At 59.7% G+C, this 17,500-nt stretch overlaps 1 non-coding gene across 1 annotated transcript; it reads left to right on the forward strand.

Moving 5' to 3' along the window:
- The first annotated feature begins 12,974 nt into the window (after nt 1-12,974).
- LOC131864620 (5S ribosomal RNA) lies at nt 12,975-13,093 on the forward strand. The gene has a single exon (XR_009363385.1). It is a non-coding gene; the product is annotated as a 5S ribosomal RNA (ribosomal RNA).
- The last annotated feature ends 4,407 nt before the right edge of the window (nt 13,094-17,500 follow it).

The following is a 17,500-nucleotide window of genomic DNA, read 5'->3' on the forward strand; positions in this document are numbered from 1 at the left end:
GCTCGACGAGGCATGAAGCACCCACGGGAGCCGGAGCATGACGATGCAGAGTCTCGGTTCACAGGAGCCTGGGAAGAACATCCCGTACGGAACCCTTTACCCGAAAACATCCGAACCGCACATGCTCGCGACAGTCCTGCCGTTAGAGAATGCACCGTGCACGCGACCGAGTAAGGCCACTCAGAGACATCCATTTCCCAGGTATATGCCCCCTACGCACTTTTGGTGGCGCAACTCGCACGAACAGTCCCACCTCGACCCCGTAAACAAGCTTTTTTGCCTCGAAGAGTTCGTCGGAGACGAAGAAGCAACCTTCAGTGCAAACGTAGCACTCTTTTGTGCAACCGCCCAAACAACGCCCCCTCTACCCTCTGTCGAAACACTCGGCATTGCTGCTCCCTAAGGTGAGCTTCTCCTCATAGGCAATTCCGCTCTTATCCGGTCACGTTTGTGTGCCCGAATTTCGCAAGGCAACCTCCATGGGACATGGAAAAGACTCGAGAAGAGAGCTCGCTCACGGGAGAGAGAAGCCAAGGAGACCACGAGAGTGCTGAGAGTGGGACAGCGCTGAATAGGCGGGAGAAGCCTGCGCGTATAAACGGAGATATATATCCAATTGCAACGAAGGAACGTGCCAAAGATCGAGAACAATGGCAGAAATGCTAGTAACGTGCACTTCGGGACCAACGCATCACCGGAAGACAACCGCCAAACATCGAAAGAGTCGCGATGCTCCGCAACCTACGTGCAAAGCGGTCGCACACCGGGTAAGGGAGTGAGAGCCCCAAACATAGCTGGGCGAGGCGCTCACTCCGCTCTTTAATATCTCGTTAATACCGCCAAGGAAATGGCACAAGCACACACACACAAGCATCCTCGGAAGAGGACAGTTCGAGTGACAGGTCAAATCCAAGAGTTCCGAAGACTACCTCCAGGAACAATCGGGAACAAGACCGATTACAAGTCGTCGAGTCTGTTACTGGGCGAACACGAGATGCGCACAGGAAATCGATCAGCCCTCACAATGGCCCAAGGCCAGAGATCGGACTGCTACGATTTACCCCAACAATCATCGTGCCACTCTTCGCAGAGAGGTGATAGACGCCAACGAGCCCGCGCATAGCAATCGAGGTGTAAAAAGGGCGTTGAAGGCAGGAAGCCTGGACGAAAGAGGCTACGAGGTCACCTCGAAGCGGTCTAAGAATCGGGCGCACTTGGGGCGACTACCAGTGCCAACCCCTTATCCCGCGGTGCGTCCGACACACAGAAATTTCCAAGGCGGCCAAGGAGCCTCCCCGCATAGCAATCGGGGTGTGAGGTTACGGATGCAGCATTGATAGCAATCGAGGTGTGAGGCGAAGGATGCAGAAGTGAGAGCCGAGGGATGTAGCAGAGATAGCAATCGGGGTGTGTGATGCAGAAGAGATAGCAATCGAGGTGTGCGGTGGGAAGGGCCCAGCAGCCAGAATGCATGAAGCGACGGATGAAGCAGTGATGACAACCGGGCTGTGAGGAGAGGAGGGATGCAGCCAAGAAAGCAATCAGGGCTCGAGGCAAGGGATGCATCAAGGATAGCAATCATGTTGTGAGGCGAGATTCCAAAGGCTAAACGTGAGAGGCTGCAGGGTCGACTCAGAGAGGTCTATGCATGTGAGAGGCTGAAAGCAAGGTCGACTCGGAGCGGTCTATGCATCGGGCGCGCTTGGGGCGACTACCAGTGCCAACCCCTTATCCCGCGACGCGTCCGACAAAGAGAACGTTCCAAGGCGGCAGAGGAGGTTACCAGCCGAAGGATGCAGTAGCAATAACAGGTATAGTTCCGCGGCGGCCGAGAAGACTCACCGCATAGGAATCGGGATGCGAGGCGAGGGATGCGGCGGGAAGGCCCCGACGGCTAAACGGAAGAGGCTGCAGGGCCGCCTCGGAATGGTCCAAGCATCGGATGCGATTGGGACGACTACCAGTGCCAACCCCTTATCCCGCGATGCGTCCGATACACAGATAGTTCCAAGGCGGCCGAGGAGCCTCACCGCATATCAATCGGGGTGCGAGGCGAGGGATGGGGCGGGAAGGCCCCAACGGCTAGACGGAAGAGGCTTCAGGGCCACCTCGGAATGGTCCAAGCATCGGACGCGCTTGGGGCGACTGCCAGTGCCAACCCCTTATCCCGCGATGCGTCCGATACACAGATGGTTCCAAGGCGGCCGAGGAGCCTCACCGCATAGCAATCGGGGGTGCGAGGCGAGGGATGGGGCGGGAAGGCCCCAACGGCTAGACGGAAGAGGCTTCAGGGCCGCCTAGGAATGGTCCAAGCATCGGACACGCTTGGGGCGACTACCAGTGACAGCCCCCTATCCCGCGATGCGTCCGATACGAAGATGGTTCCAAGGCGGCCGAGGAGCCTCACCGCATAGCAATCGGGGTGCGAGGTGGGGGATGCGGCGAGATGGCCCCAACGGCTAGACGGAAGAGGCCACAGGGCCGCGTCGGAATAGTCCAAGCATCGGACGCGCTTGGGGCGACTACCAGTGACAACCCCTTATCCCGCGATGCGTCCGATACGAAGATAGTTCCAAGGCGGCCGAGGAGCCTCACCGCATAGCAATCGGGGTGCGAGGTGGGGGATGCGGCGAGATGGCCCCAACGGCTAGACGGAAGAGGCTGCAGGGCCGCCTCGGAATAGTCCAAGCATCGGACGCGCTTGGGGCCACTACCAGTGACAACCCCTTATCCCGCAATGCGTCCGATACGAAGATAGTTCCAAGGCGGCCGAAGAGCCTCACCGCATAGCAATCGGGGTGCGAGGTGGGGGATGCGGCGAGATGGCCCCAACGGCTAGACGGAAGAGGCCACAGGGCCGCCTCGGAATAGTCCAAGCATCGGACGCGCTTGGGGCGACTACCAGTGACAACCCCTTATCCCGCGATGCGTCCGATACGAAGATAGTTCCCAGGCGGCCGAGGAGCCTCACCGCATAGCAATCGGGGTGCGAGGCGAGGGATGCGGCGAGATGGCCCCAAAGGCTAGACGGAAGAGGCTGCAGGGCTGCCTCGGAATAGTCCAAGCATCGGACGCGCTTGGGGCGACTACCACTGCCAACCCCTTATCCCGCGATGCGTCCGATACACAGATAGTTCCGAGGCGGCCGAGGAGGTGGGGGATGCAGCGAGATGGCCCCAACGGCTAGACGGAAGAGGCTGCAGGGCCGCCTCGGAATAGTCCAAGCATCGGACGCGCTTGGGGCGACTACCAGTGACAACCCCTTATCCCGCGATGCGTCCGATACACAGATAGTTCCGAGGCGGCCAAGGAGCCTCACCGCATAGCAATCGTGGTGCGAGGTGGGGGATGCGGCGAGATGGCCCCAACGGCTAGACGGAAGAGGCTGCAGGGCCGCCTCGGAATGGTCCAAGCATCGGATGCGCTTGGGGCGACTACCACTGCCAACCCCTTATCCCGCGATGCGTCCGATACACAGATAGTTCCAAGGCGGCCGAGGAGCCTCACAGCATAGCAATCAGGGTGCGAGGCGAGGGATGCGGCGAGAAAGCCCCAACGGCTAGAGGGAAGAGGCTTCAGGTCCGCCTCGGAATGGTCCAAGCATCGGACGCGCTTGGGGCGACTACCAGTGACAACCCCTTATCCCGCGACGCGTCCGATACACAGATAGTTCCAAGGCGGCCGAGGAGCCTCACCGCATAGCAATCGGGGTGCGAGGCGAGGGATGCGGCGAGAAGGACCCAACGGCTACACGGAAGAGGCTTCGGGGCCGCCTCGGAATGGTCCAAGCATCGGACGCGCTTGGGGCGACTACCAGTGACAACCCCTTATCCCGCGACGCGTCCGATACACAGATAGTTCCAAGGCGGCCGAGGAGCCTCACCGCATAGCAATCGGGGTGCGAGGCGAGGGATGCGGCGAGAAGGACCCAACGGCTACACGGAAGAGGCTTCGGGGCCGCCTCGGAATGGTCCAAGCATCGGACGCGCTTGGGGCGACTACCAGTGACAACCCCTTATCCCGCGACGCGTCCGATACACAGATAGTTCCAAGGCGGCCGAGGAGCCTCACCGCATAGCAATCGGGGTGCGAGGCGAGGGATGCGGCGAGAAGGACCCAACGGCTAGACGGAAGAGGCTTCGGGTCCGCCTCGGAATGGTCCAAGCATCGGACGCGCTTGGGGCGACTACCAGTGACAACCCCTTATCCCGCGACGCGTCCGATACACAGATAGTTCCAAGGCGGCCGAGGAGCCTCACCGCATAGCAATCGGGGTGCGAGGCGAGGGATGCGGCGAGAAGGACCCAACGGCTAGACGGAAGAGGCTTCGGGTCCGCCTCGGAATGGTCCAAGCATCGGACGCGCTTGGGGCGACTACCAGTGACAACCCCTTATCCCGCGACGCGTCCGATACACAGATAGTTCCAAGGCGGCCGAGGAGCCTCACCGCATAGCAATCGGGGTGCGAGGCGAGGGATGCGGCGAGAAGGACCCAACGGCTAGACGGAAGAGGCTTCGGGTCCGCCTCGGAATGGTCCAAGCATCGGACGCGCTTGGGGCGACTACCAGTGACAACCCCTTATCCCGCGACGCGTCCGATACACAGATAGTTCCGAGGCGGCCGAGGAGCCTCACCGCATAGCAATCGGGGTGCGAGGCGAAGGATGCGGCGAGAAGGACCCAACGGCTAGACGGAAGAGGCTTCGGGTCCGCCTCGGAATGGTCTAAGCATCGGACGCGCTTGGGGCGACTACCAGTGACAACCCCTTATCCCGCGACGCGTCCGATACACAGATAGTTCCAAGGCGGCCGAGGAGCCTCACCGCATAGCAATCGGGGTGCGAGGCGAGGGATGCGGCGAGAAGGACCCAACGGCTAGACGGAAGAGGCTTCAGGGCCGCCTCGGAATGGTCCAAGCATCGAACGCGCTTGGGGCGACTACCAGTGACAACCCCTTATCCCGCGACGCGTCCGATACACAGATAGTTCCGAGGCGGCCGAGGAGCCTCACCGCATAGCAATCGGGGTGCGAGGCGAGGGATGCGGCGAGAAGGACCCAACGGCTAGACGGAAGAGGCTTCAGGGCCGCCTCGGAATGGTCCAAGCATCGGACGCGCTTGGGGCGACTACCAGTGACAACCCCTTATCCCGCGACGCGTCCGATACACAGATAGTTCCGAGGCGGCCGAGGAGCCTCACCGCATAGCAATCGGGGTGCGAGGCGAGGGATGCGGCGAGAAGGACCCAACGGCTAGACGGAAGAGGCTTCAGGGCCGCCTCGGAATGGTCCAAGCATCGGACGCGCTTGGGGCGACTACCAATGACAACCCCTTATCCCGCGACGCGTCCGATACACAGATAGTTCCGAGGCGGCCGAGGAGCCTCACCGCATAGCAATCGGGGTGCGAGGCGAGGGATGCGGCGAGAAGGACCCAACGGCTAGACGGAAGAGGCTTCAGGGCCGCCTCGGAATGGTCCAAGCATCGGACGCGCTTGGGGCGACTACCAGTGACAACCCCTTATCCCGCGATGCGTCCGATACACAGATAGTTCCGAGGCGGCTGAGGAGCCTCACCGCATAGCAATCGGGGTGCGAGGCGAGGGATGCGGCGAGAAGGACCCAACGGCTAGACGGAAGAGGCTTCAGGGCCGCCTCGGAATGGTCCAAGCATCGGACGCGCTTGGGGCGACTACCGTTGCCAACCCCTTATCCCGCGATGCGTCTGATACACAGATAGTTCCGAGGCGGCCGAGGAGCCTCACCGCATAGCAATCGGGTTGCGAGGCAGATTATTGGGAAGGGAACCCCCTGGGATGCGGCTCAAGCAGTGCCCAAAGGGACTGGAATGCGGAATCACATCGAGAGACCCAAATGCTATACGAGGGCTCAAATCGAATTATCGATTTGGCCATGACATGGACGCATCGGAACGACTACCTTTGCCGAACCACTCGCAATTGCATCCATACCGAAACCAATAGACATTTCCGTTAGAGCCCTCGCATAGCATTCGGGAATCTCGCATGCCCCTCTAAATCGACCAATGCTGGCGCTCAATGAAAATCCGAGCGCTACCACCGTTCGAGCGCCAGCATTGGTCGAGTTAGAGGGGCACGGGGGAGAATGCTCCAGTCAACACCTCCCCTATATAAGTTATTTGTCCGATTCTCGCACAACCGTAGTCTGCCTCGTCGAATCAAACAACGGTCCCAGATTCCGACTTCCGTTCCGTAGAGACCCAAAAGCTAGATGGAGGCTCGCAAGAAAGAGAGTCGGCGCATAGCAATCGGGTTTCTCGAACGTTTAGGGACCGAGCTCACTTGCGGATAGGGCAAAATCCGCCAAGCAACCCAAAAGCTAGACGGGGGCTCGAATCGAATCGCCTAGGCGGCCACAACAACGACGTGTTGGATCGACTACCAGTGCCAAACCATTCAGCAAGACTAGTCTGTGTCGAGGCCGGATAGAGATTCTCAGAGAGCGCCCGCATAGCATTTAGGAGACCTGCCGCGTCCCTCACACTCGACAAATGGTGGTGCACGTTTATAAATCCGAGCGATCCCAACCCTTTCAAGCACCAACATCGGTCGAGATAGAGGGGCACGGAGGGGGCTGCGTGAGACAACACAGTCCCCTATATAAGTTATTTGTCCGATTCTCACACATCCGAAGAATGGTCATCAAATCGGACAACAGCCCAAACTTCCGACTTCCGTCCCAGAAAGCCCAAGAGCTATCTAAAACGTTCATGGCCGGAACTCGATCGCGGCTATACCAGTCCGCCAAGCAACCCAAAAGCTAGACTGGAGCTCTAGTCGAATCACCTCTGTGGCCATTGCAAGGACGTGTTGGAGCGACTACCATTGCCGAACCATTCCGCAGGTCGAGTCCATACCAAGGCCGCATAGAGATTCACGATGAGCTCCTGCATAGCAATCAGGAGACTTGCCGTGTCCATCACAATCGATAAATCCTGGTGCAAGATTTTTGCATCCGAGCGCTCCAACCAGTCGAGCACCAGCATCAATCGACATAAACGGGCACGGGGGGAGGATGCTCGAGAACACTACCTCCCCTATATAAGTTATTTGTCCGATTCTCAAGCAGCCGAAGTCTGGTCATCGAATCGGGTCAAAGACCACAACTTCCGACTTTACCCACAATGCAAGTCATCGAATCGAACATCGGCCCCCGAGTCGGACTCCATGCGTATGTCAGGTCATCGGACCCAAATTCCGCCTTCCTGCGCATGGCGGGCCATCAATATCAACTCGGTCATCGGACCCAAACTCCGCCTTTTTGCGTATGGCACGCCTTCAAATCGGTCATCGGACCCAAATTCCGCCTTCCTGTGCATGGCGGGCCATCAACATCAACTCGGTCATCGGACCCAAATTCCGCCTTTCTGCGCATGGCACGCCATCAACTCGGTCATCGGACCCAAATTCCGCCTTCCTGCGCATGGCAGGTCATCGGACACAAATTCAGACCTCGCCAATATGCCTACGTATCGAATCGGTCATCGGACCCAACTTCCGACTTCATCCATACTGTAGGGTCTTTGAGGTTGGCGCGGTGCGCTCAACCCAGGGAGTCGACCCATCGAAGCATACACCTCCCCTATATAAGCTATTTGTCCGATTCCCACACCTGTGTAGTTTGCACCTCTGACCAGGACATCGACCCCAACTTCCGAACTCGACTGCAACGACGGCACCAGCGCCTTGGTGCGCACCTTGCGACGCACAGTCCCAACATTCGCCTTCCTGCACATGGCAGGTCATCGGACCCAAATTCCGACCTCGCGAGTATGCCTACATATCGAATCGGTCATCGGACCCAACTTCCGACTTCATCCATACCGTAGGGTCTTTGAGGTTGGCGCGGTGCGCTCAACCCGGGGAGTCGACCCAACGAAGCATACACCTCCCCTATATAAGCTATTTGTCCGATTCCCACACCTGTGTAGTTTGCACCTCCGATCAAGACATCGACCCCAACTTCCGAACTCGCCTCCAACGACCGAACCAGCGCCTTGGTGCGCACCTTGCAACGCACAGTGCCAACATTCGCCTTCCTGCACGTGGCAGGTCATCGGACCCAAATTCCGACCTCGCGAGTATGCCTACATATCGAATCGGTCATCGGACCCAACTTCCGACTTCATCCATACCGTAGGGTCTTTGAGGTTGGCGCGGTGCGCTCAACCCGGGGAGTCGACCCAACGAAGCATACACCTCCCCTATATAAGCTATTTGTCCGATTCCCACACCTGTGTAGCTTGCACCTCCGATCAGGACATCGACCCCAACTTCCGAACTCGACTAAAAAGACCGCACCAGCGCCTTGGTGTGCACCTTGCAACGCACAGTGTCAACATTCGCCTTCCTGCACATGGCAGGTCATCGGACCCAAATTCCGACCTCATGAGCATACCTACTAATCGAATTGGTCATCGGACCCAACTTCCGACTTCATCCATACCGTAGGGTCTTTGAGGTTGGCGCGGTGCGCTCAACCTGGGGAGTCGACCCATCGAAGCATACACCTCCCCTATATAAGCTATTTGTCCGATTCCGACACCTGTGTAGTTTGCACCTCCGCTCAGGACATCGACCCCAACTTCCGAACTCGCCTGCAACGACCGAACCAGCGCCTTGGTGCGCACCAAAAGTGCGCACTTTTGGAGGGCACTTTTGTGCGCTCCAAAGGTGCGCACTTTTGGAGGGCACTTTTCTGCGCTCCAAAGGTGCGCACTTTTGGAGGGCACTTTTTGGAGGGCACTTTTCTGCGCTCCAAAGGTGCGCACTTTTGGAGGGCACTTTTTGGAGGGCACTTTTCTGCGCTCCAAAGGTGCGCACTTTTGGAGGGCACTTTTTGGAGGGCACTTTTCTGCGCTCCAAAGGTGCGCACTTTTGGAGGGCACTTTTTGGAGGGCACTTTTCTGCGCTCCAAAGGTGCGCACTTTTGGAGGGCACTTTTTGGAGGGCACTTTTCTGCGCTCCAAAGGTGCGCACTTTTGGAGGGCACTTTTCTGCGCTCCAAAGGTGCGCACTTTTGGAGGGCACTTTTTGGAGGGCACTTTTCTGCGCTCCAAAGGTGCGCACTTTTGGAGGGCACTTTTCTGCGCTCCAAAGGTGCGCACTTTTGGAGGGCACTTTTTGGAGGGCACTTTTCTGCGCTCCAAAGGTGCGCACTTTTGGAGGGCACTTTTGTGCACTCCAAAGGTGCGCACTTTTGGAGGGCACTTTTCCTGTGCTCCAAAGGTGCACACCTAGGTGAGCACCTTCGACCACACCTTGTAGCACACCAAACTCTGACTTTCGACTTCATCCGCAATGCAGGGTCTTTGAGGTTGGCGCAATGCGCACAACCAGGGGAGTCGACCCATCAAACCCAACACCTCCCCTATATAAGCTATTTGTCTGATTCTCATACATGCGTAGCCTGCAGGAGCAATTAGGACATCGACCCCAACTTTCGGCTTCTAAACGAAAACAAGGTCTTTGAGGTTGGTGTAATGCGAACAACTAGGGGAGTCAACCCATCAAACCCAACACCTCCCCTATATAAGCTATTTGTCTGATTCTCATACATGTGTAGTCTACAGGAGCAATTAGGACATCGACCCCAACTTTTGACTTCTTAACGAAAACAAGGTCTTTGAGGTTGACGTAATGCGCACAACCAGGGGAGTCGACCCATCAAACCCAACACCTCCCCTATATAAGCTATTTGTCCGATTCTCATACATGTGTAGCCTGCAGGAGCCATTAGGACATTGACCCCAACTTTTGACTTCTTAACGAAAACAAGGTCTTTGAGGTTGGCGTAATGCGCACAACCAAGGGAGTTGACCCATCAAACCCAACACCTCCCCTATATAAGCTATTTGTCTGATTCTCATACATGTGTAGCCTGCAACAACGATTAGGACATCCACCCCAACTTCTGAATTCGTCTGCGTTGACCGCACCAAAGGTGCACGCCTTGGTGCTCACCAAAATCCGACTTCCGACTTCTTCTGCTATGCGGGGTCTTTGAGGTTGGCGCAGTGCGCACAACCAGGGGAGTCAACCCACCGAATGCAACACCTCCCCTATATAAGCTATTTGTCTGATTCTCATACATGCGTAGACTGCAGCAATGATTAGGACATCCACCCCAACTTTTGACTTCTTAAACAAGACAGGGTCTTTGAAGTTGGTGCAGTGCACACAACCAGGGGAGTCGACCCATCAAACGCAACACCTCCCCTATATAAAGCTATTTGTCCGATTCTCATACGTGTAGTCTGCAGCAGCGATTAGGACATCGACCCCAACTTCCGAATTCGTTTGCATTGACCGCACCAAAGGTGCACGCCTTGGTGTGCACCCTGGAGTGCACTTTGGTGCTCACCTCGGTGCACACTTTGGTGTGCACCTCGGTGTGCACCAAAGGTGCGCACCTTGGAGCGCACCAAAGGTGTACACTTTGGAGCGCACCACATAGGGTCTTTGAGAGGTTGGCGCAGTGCGCACACCAAGGTGGGTGTTGAGGTGCGTGCCGAGGTGGGTGGGTGCTAGGGTGCGCTCCATGGTGGGTGCCAGGGTGGGTGCGTGCTAGGGTGGATTCCAAAGAGGGTCATAGGGTGGGTGCCAAGGTGGGTTGGTGATATAGTGGGTTCAAAGGTGGGTACTAGGGTGGGTTCCAAGGTGGGTCACAAGTTGGGTGCCAGGATGCGTGGGTGTTAGGTTGGGTGCCAAGGTGGGCTCCTGCGTGGGTGGGTGCTAGGGTGGGTTTCAAGGTGGACGCGAGGGCGGGTGCCAAGGTGGGTAACAAGTTGGGTGTTAGGATGGGTGAGTGCTAGAGTGGGTGCCAAGGTGGGTGGGTGCTAAGGTGGATGCCAAGGTGGTTCACAGGGTGGGTGGGTTCTAGGGTGAGTTCCAAGGTGGGTCACAGGTTCAGTGCTAGGGTGGGTGTCAAGGCGGGTGTCGAGGTGCCTGGGTGCTAGGGTGTGGATGCCAATGTGGGTCATAGGGTGGGTACTAGGGTGGGCTGCAATGTGGGTGCCAAGGTGGGTAACATGCTCGGTGGGTTCTAAATTGGGTGCCAGGGTGGGTGTGCACCCACCTTGCCCGAGGTGGGTGCCAAGGTGCCAGTGTGGGTGGGTGCTAAGGTGGATGCCAAGGTGGGTGAGAAGGTGGGTGATAGGTTGAGTGGTAGGATGGGTGGGTGCCAAGATGGGTCACAGGGTGGGTGCAAGGGTGGGTAGGTGCTAGGGTTGGTGTCAGGGTGGGTGGGTGCTAGGTTGGGTTCCAAGGTGGGTGCGAGGGTGAGTGTCAAGGTGGGTCACAGGTTAGGTGCTAGGATGGGTGAGTGCTAGGGTGCAAAGGTGCCAGGGTGGGTGCTAGGATGGGTCGATGCTAGGGTGAGTGGCAAGGTGGGTCCACAAGTGTCAAGGTGGGTGCCGAGGTGGGTGCCAAGTCGGCGACTGCTATGGTGGATGCCAAGGTGGGTCACGGGGTGGGTGCCAAGTTGCTAGGTTGGGTTCCAAGGTGGGTGCCAACGTGGGTGCTAGGGTGCGTGGGTTAAAGGGTGTGTCACAACGTGGGTGCCAGGATGGGTGCGCACCCACACTGGCCAAGACGGGTGCGGGTGCAAGGTTGGGTTCCAAGCCCGGTCACAGGCTGGGTGCTAGGATGGGTGGGTGCCAAGGTGGGCACCAGGGTGGGTGCACCCACCCTGGCCAAGGTGGGTCACGGGGTGGGTCCTAGGGTGGGTAACGGGGTGGGTACTAAGGTGCGTGCCAAGGTGGGTCATAGGGTGGGTGCCAAGGTGGGCACCAGGGTGGGTGTGCACCAACCCTAGCCAGGGTAGGTCACGGGGTGGTTGTCGGGGTGGGCGTCAAGGAGCCAAGGTGGGTGGCAAGTAGCCAAGTTGCGTGCCAAGGTGGGTGTCGGGGTGGGTGCCAAGGATCCAAGGTGGGTGCCAAGGAACCAAGGTGGGTGTCTGGGTGGGTGCCGAGGTGGGAGCCAGGGTGGGTCCCAAGGTGAGTGCAAAGGTGGGTGCCAGGGTCAAGGTGAGTGCCAATGTGGGTTCCAAGGTGCCAGGGTCAGGGTGAGTGCCAATGTGGGTTCAAAGGTGCTAAGTTGGGTGCGAGGTTGGGTGCGAGGGTGGGTGGGTGCCAAGGTGTGCTAGGTGGAAGCCCGGGTGGGTCGGCATCCCATGGGTGTCGAGTTGGGTGCCTGATGGGTGCTTCTTGTCAAGTTTTAGTCGTCGGGACTCATTTCGAGCCTTAGAGGTCGTTTCTTGTCCGGTTGCCCTGTCTTCGACCTGGGAACCCAATTTTGGTCCTCGGGTCCCATTTTTTTTTGTCTCGCATCCCACTTTTGGCCTGTGGCCTTTTCGGGGTCGATTCTCGTTTTGGGCATCAGAGCATGTTTCTTCTCCTAAAACCCAATATTTGTTTATTAAGTCTCGGAACACATTTTTGTTCTCGTGGACCCATCATGGGTCTTGGAACGCATTTGTGGTCCTTGGGTCCCATTTTGCATCCCGAAACTTGTGTTTTGGTGCTTGATCCCTATTTTGGGTGCCCACCTTGCACCAAGTGCGCACCCGGGGCAAACCGAGCGCCTTGGTGCACCGGGGCAAGATCGAGCGTGCACCCGAGGCGCCCCGAACATGCACCAAGGTGCACTCGGCCCACATGTGAGCGCAGGTCGTTGCGCCCGAGGTGGTGTGTGGGCACCGCGTTGCAGACGGGACACTGCACGCACACGACGCCCCCTCCAGGTGCACGCACGTAGGCCGGGCCGGGTGCACACCCGACGCCCTAGCAAGGTGCGCGCACCCGGGCAGGGCTCACACTTGGCGAACGGGGCGCACTTCGCGAGGGAGGGTGTGCACCTCGACGGGGGTGGGTGGCCGGGGTGGATTCGCACGTGGGTCGCGGTTTGCTAAGTACACACTGCGACAAGCTCATAACGGGTGCGATCATACCAGCGTTAGTGCACCGGATCCCATCAGAACTCCGCAGTTAAGCGCGCTTGGGCCGGAGTAGTACTGGGATGGGTGACCTCCCGGGAAGTCCCGGTGTTGCACCCTTTTTTAGTTTTTCGCCGGGCGTCGCAATGCTATTTGAATAAACCTTTTGCCCGTTTGCGTTCTCGTCGGGGCCGGGCCGGGCCGGGGTGCGCTGCCCGCACTACCGCGCGCGCGGGGGCGACACCGAGCGCGCACCCGAGGCGCCCCGAGCACACAGGCCACGGTGCAACCCGGGCGTTGTGCGCGCACCCCGGTGCGCCCGAGGTGCTGCGCGCGCACCCAGGTGAAATCGGTGTGCACCTCGGCCAGTGCGCGCTCGGTCGAGTCGCGCACGTTGGCCAAGGTGCACGGTGATGTTTCTTACTCTAAGGTTCCGCACCAGACGCCCGGGACAGGTGAGCGAAGCTGGGCGGGGCCGGGTGCGCGGCCGGGGCAGGTGCACGCAGCTGGAGAGAGCTTTGGAGCACACTTCGGAGCGCACCAATGATGCGCTCCATTCAAAAGTTTCCTGAAAAGGCAAAAAAAGTTGAGATTATAGAATTTCCCACTTGAGAGATTGTAAAAAAAAAAAATTTAAAATGAAGGAAACGCGGGTGCCAAGGTGTGCGCAGCCCAGCCAAGGTGTGCGCACCAAGGCGCCCACCCTGGCGAAGGTGCACGCAAGGTGCGCACCCGAGGCAAACCGGACAATTAACCCAACTTTCGACTTCGCGCGCACCTTGGAGCGCACTTCGGAGCGCTCCTTGGTGCGCACCAATCTTGGGCACCTCGGAGTGCACCATGGCGCCCACCAAGGTGCGCACCCGGGGCAAACCGAGCTCCGACTTCGTGCGCACCTTGGAGCGCACGAAAGGTGCGCACCATGGCGCCCACCAAGGTGCGCAGCCCAGCCAAGGCGTGCGCATCAAGGTGCGCACCCTGGCGAAGGTGCGCACCCGGGGCAAACCGAGCTCCGACTTCGTGCGCACCTTGGAGCGCACAAAAGGTGCGCAACCCAGCCAAGGTGTGCGCACCCCGGTCAAACCGAGCTCCGAATCGTGCGCACCAGAGGTGCACGCCATCGTGCGCACCTTGGAGCACACTTCGGAGCCCTCCTTGGTGCGCGCCGATGTTGCGCACCTCGGAGCGCACCCGGGGAAAACAATGCAATTAACCCGACTTTCGACTTCGTGGGCACCTCGGAGCGCTCTCGGGTTCGCACCTCGGAGCACACCGAGGTGCGCACCTTTGATGCGCTGCCTTCACCAATTTCCAGAAAAGGCAAGAAAACATTGAGAAGGTGTGCGCACCGAGGTGCCCACCCTGGCGAAGGTGCACGCGAGGTGCGCACCCGGGGCAAACCGGGCTCCGACTTCGTGCACGCCGCACCTTGGAGCACACTTCGGAGCGCTCCTTGGTGCGCACCAGGGCGCGCAACCCAGCCGAGGTGCCCACCCCGGCGAAGGTGCACGCGAGGTGCGCACCCGGGGCAAACCGGGCTCCGACTTCGTGCACGCCATGGTGCCCACCGCGGCGAAGGTGCACGCGAGGTGCGCACCCGGGGCAAACCGGGCTCCGACTTCGTGCACGCCGCACCTTGGAGCACACTTCGGAGCGCTCCTTGGTGCGCACCATGGTGCCCACCAGGGCGCGCAACCCCGCCGAAGGTGCACGCGAGGTGCGCACCCGGGGCAAACCGGGCTCCGACTTCGTGCACGCCGCACCTTGGAGCACACTTCGGAGCGCTCCTTGGTGCGCACCATGGTGCCCACCAGGGCGCGCAACCCCGCCGAAGGTGCACGCGAGGTGCGCACCCGGGGCAAACCGGGCTCCGACTTCGTGCACGCCATGGTGCGCACCGCGGCGAAGGTGCGCACCCGGGGCAAACCGGGCTCCGACTTCGTGCACGCCGCACCTTGGAGCACACTTCGGAGCGCTCCTTGGTGCGCACCAGGGCGCGCAACCCAGCCGAGGTGCCCACCCCGGCGAAGGTGCACGCGAGGTGCGTACCCGGGGCAAACCGGGCTCCGACTTCGTGCACGCCGCACCTTGGAGCACACTTCGGAGCGCTCCTTGGTGCGCACCATGGTGCCCACCAGGCCGCGCAACCCAGCCAAGGTGTGTGCACCAAGGTGCACGCGAGGTGCGCACCCGGGGCAAACCGGGGTCCGACTTCGTGCACGCCGCACCTTGGAGCACACATCGGGGCGCTCCCGGGTTCGCACCGGCGTTGCGCACCGTGGTGGGCACCTCGGAGCACACCAAGGTGGGCAGCGAGGTGCGCACCTTTGATGCGATGCCTTCACTAATTTCCATAAAAGGCAAAAAAAAAACGAGATTTTAAAATTTCCGTTTTGAAAGATAGTGAGAAAAAGGGAATGCTGGTGCCATCTTGAGCCCGCCCTGGTGCGCAGCCCAGCCAAGGTGTGCGCACCAAGGTGCCCACCCTGGCGAAGGTGCGCGCCCGGGCAATTAACCCAACTTCCAACTTCGCGCGCGCCAGGGTGGGAGCGCACCCAACAACCGGGCCTGGGAAGAGCCAATGCGAGAAACCCCACCAAACGCTCTGACAAAAAAAGAGGGGGCGCTCCAGTAACCCCACTTCGGAGCGCACCCTGGGCAAACCCAGCCAAGGTGCCCACCCCGGCCAAGGTGCAGGCGAGGTGCGCACCCGGGGCAAACCGGGCTCCGACAACGTGCACGCCGCACCTTGGAGCACACTTCGTAGCGCTCCCGGGTGCGCACCTCAGAGCACACCAAGGTGGGCAGCGAGGTGCGCACCTTTGATGCGCTGCCTTCACTAATTTCCAGAAAAGGCAAAAAAAAAAGGAGATTTTAAAATTTCCGTTTTGAAAGATAGTGAAAAAAACGGAACGCGCGTGCCATCTTGAGCCCGCCCTGGTGCGCAGCCCAGGTAAGGTGCCCACCCTGGCAAAGGTGCGCACCCGGGCAATTAACCCTACTTCCGACTTCGTGCGCGCCAGGGTGGCAACCGGGCCTCGGAAGAGCCAATGCGAGAAACCCCACCAAACGCTCCGACAAAAAAAGAGGCGGCGCTCCAATAACCCCGCTTCGGAGCGCAGCCGGGGCAAACCCAGCCAAGGTGCCCACCCCGACGAAGGTGCACGCGAGGTGCGCACCCGGGGCAAACCGGGCTCCGACAACGTGCACGCAGCACCTTGGAGCACACTTCGAAGCACTCCCGGGTGCCCACCGGCGTTGCGCACCGTGGTGGGCAGCGAGGTGCGCACCTTTGATGCGCTGCCTTCACTAATTTCCAGAAAAAGGCAAAAAAAAATGAGATTTTAAAATTTCCGTTTTGAAAGATAGTGAAAAAAAAGGAACGCGGGTGCCATCTTGAGCCCGCCCTGGTGCGCAGCCCAGGCAAGGCATGCGCACCAAGGTGCCCACCCGAGGTGCACACCCGGGGCAAACCGGGCTCCGACTTCGTGCAGGCCGCACCTTGGAGCACACTTCGGAGCGCTCCTTGGTGCGCACCATGGTGCCCACCAGGGCGCGCAACCCAGCCAAGGTCTGCACACCAAGGTGCCCACCCCGGCGAAGGTGCACGCGAGGTGCGCACCCGGGGCAAACCGGGCTCCGACTTCGTGCACGCCATGGTGCCCACCGCGGCGAAGGTGCACGCGAGGTGCGCACCCGGGGCAAACCGGGCTCCGACTTCGTGCACGCCGCACCTTGGAGCACACTTCGGAGCGCTCCTTGGTGCGCACCATGGTGCCCACCAGGGCGCGCAACCCAGCCAAGGTGTGCGCACCAAGGTGCACGCGAGGTGCGCACCCGGGGCAAACCGGGGTCCGACTTCGTGCACGCCGCACCTTGGAGCACACATCGGAGCGCTCCCAGGTTCGCACCAGCGTTGCGCACCTTTGATGCGCTGCCTTCACTAATTTCCAGAAAAGGCAAAAAAAAACGAGATTTTAAAATTTCCGTTCTGAAAGATAGTGAAAAAAACGGAACGCGGGTGCCATCTTGAGCCCTTCCTGGTGCGCAGCCCAGGCAAGTTGTGCGCACCAAGGTGCCCACCCTGGCGGAGGTGCGCGCCCGGGGCAATCCGGGCTCCGACTTCGTGCACTGCATGGTGCCCACCAAGGCGCGCAACCCAGCCAAGGTGCCCACCGCAGCGAAGGTGCACGCGAGGTGCGCACCCGAGGTGCACACCCGGGGCAAACCGGGCTCCGACTTCGTGCACGCCGCACCTTGGAGCACACTTCAGAGCGCTCCTTGGTGCGCACCAGGGCGCGCAACCCAACCAAGGTCTGCACACCAAGGTGCTCACCCCGGCGAAGGTGCACGCGAGGTGCGCACCCGGGGCAAACCGGGCTCGGACTTCGTGCACGCCGCACCTTGGAGCACACATCGGAGCGCTCCCGGGTTCGCACCAGCATTGCGCACCTTTGATGCGCTCCAATAACCCCACTTCGGAGCGCACCAGAAACCCCACTGGACGCTTGGGCAAAAATGTAATGC

Source organism: Cryptomeria japonica, unplaced genomic scaffold (assembly GCF_030272615.1).
Source record: "Cryptomeria japonica unplaced genomic scaffold, Sugi_1.0 HiC_scaffold_89, whole genome shotgun sequence".
NCBI lineage: Eukaryota > Viridiplantae > Streptophyta > Pinopsida > Cupressales > Cupressaceae > Cryptomeria > Cryptomeria japonica.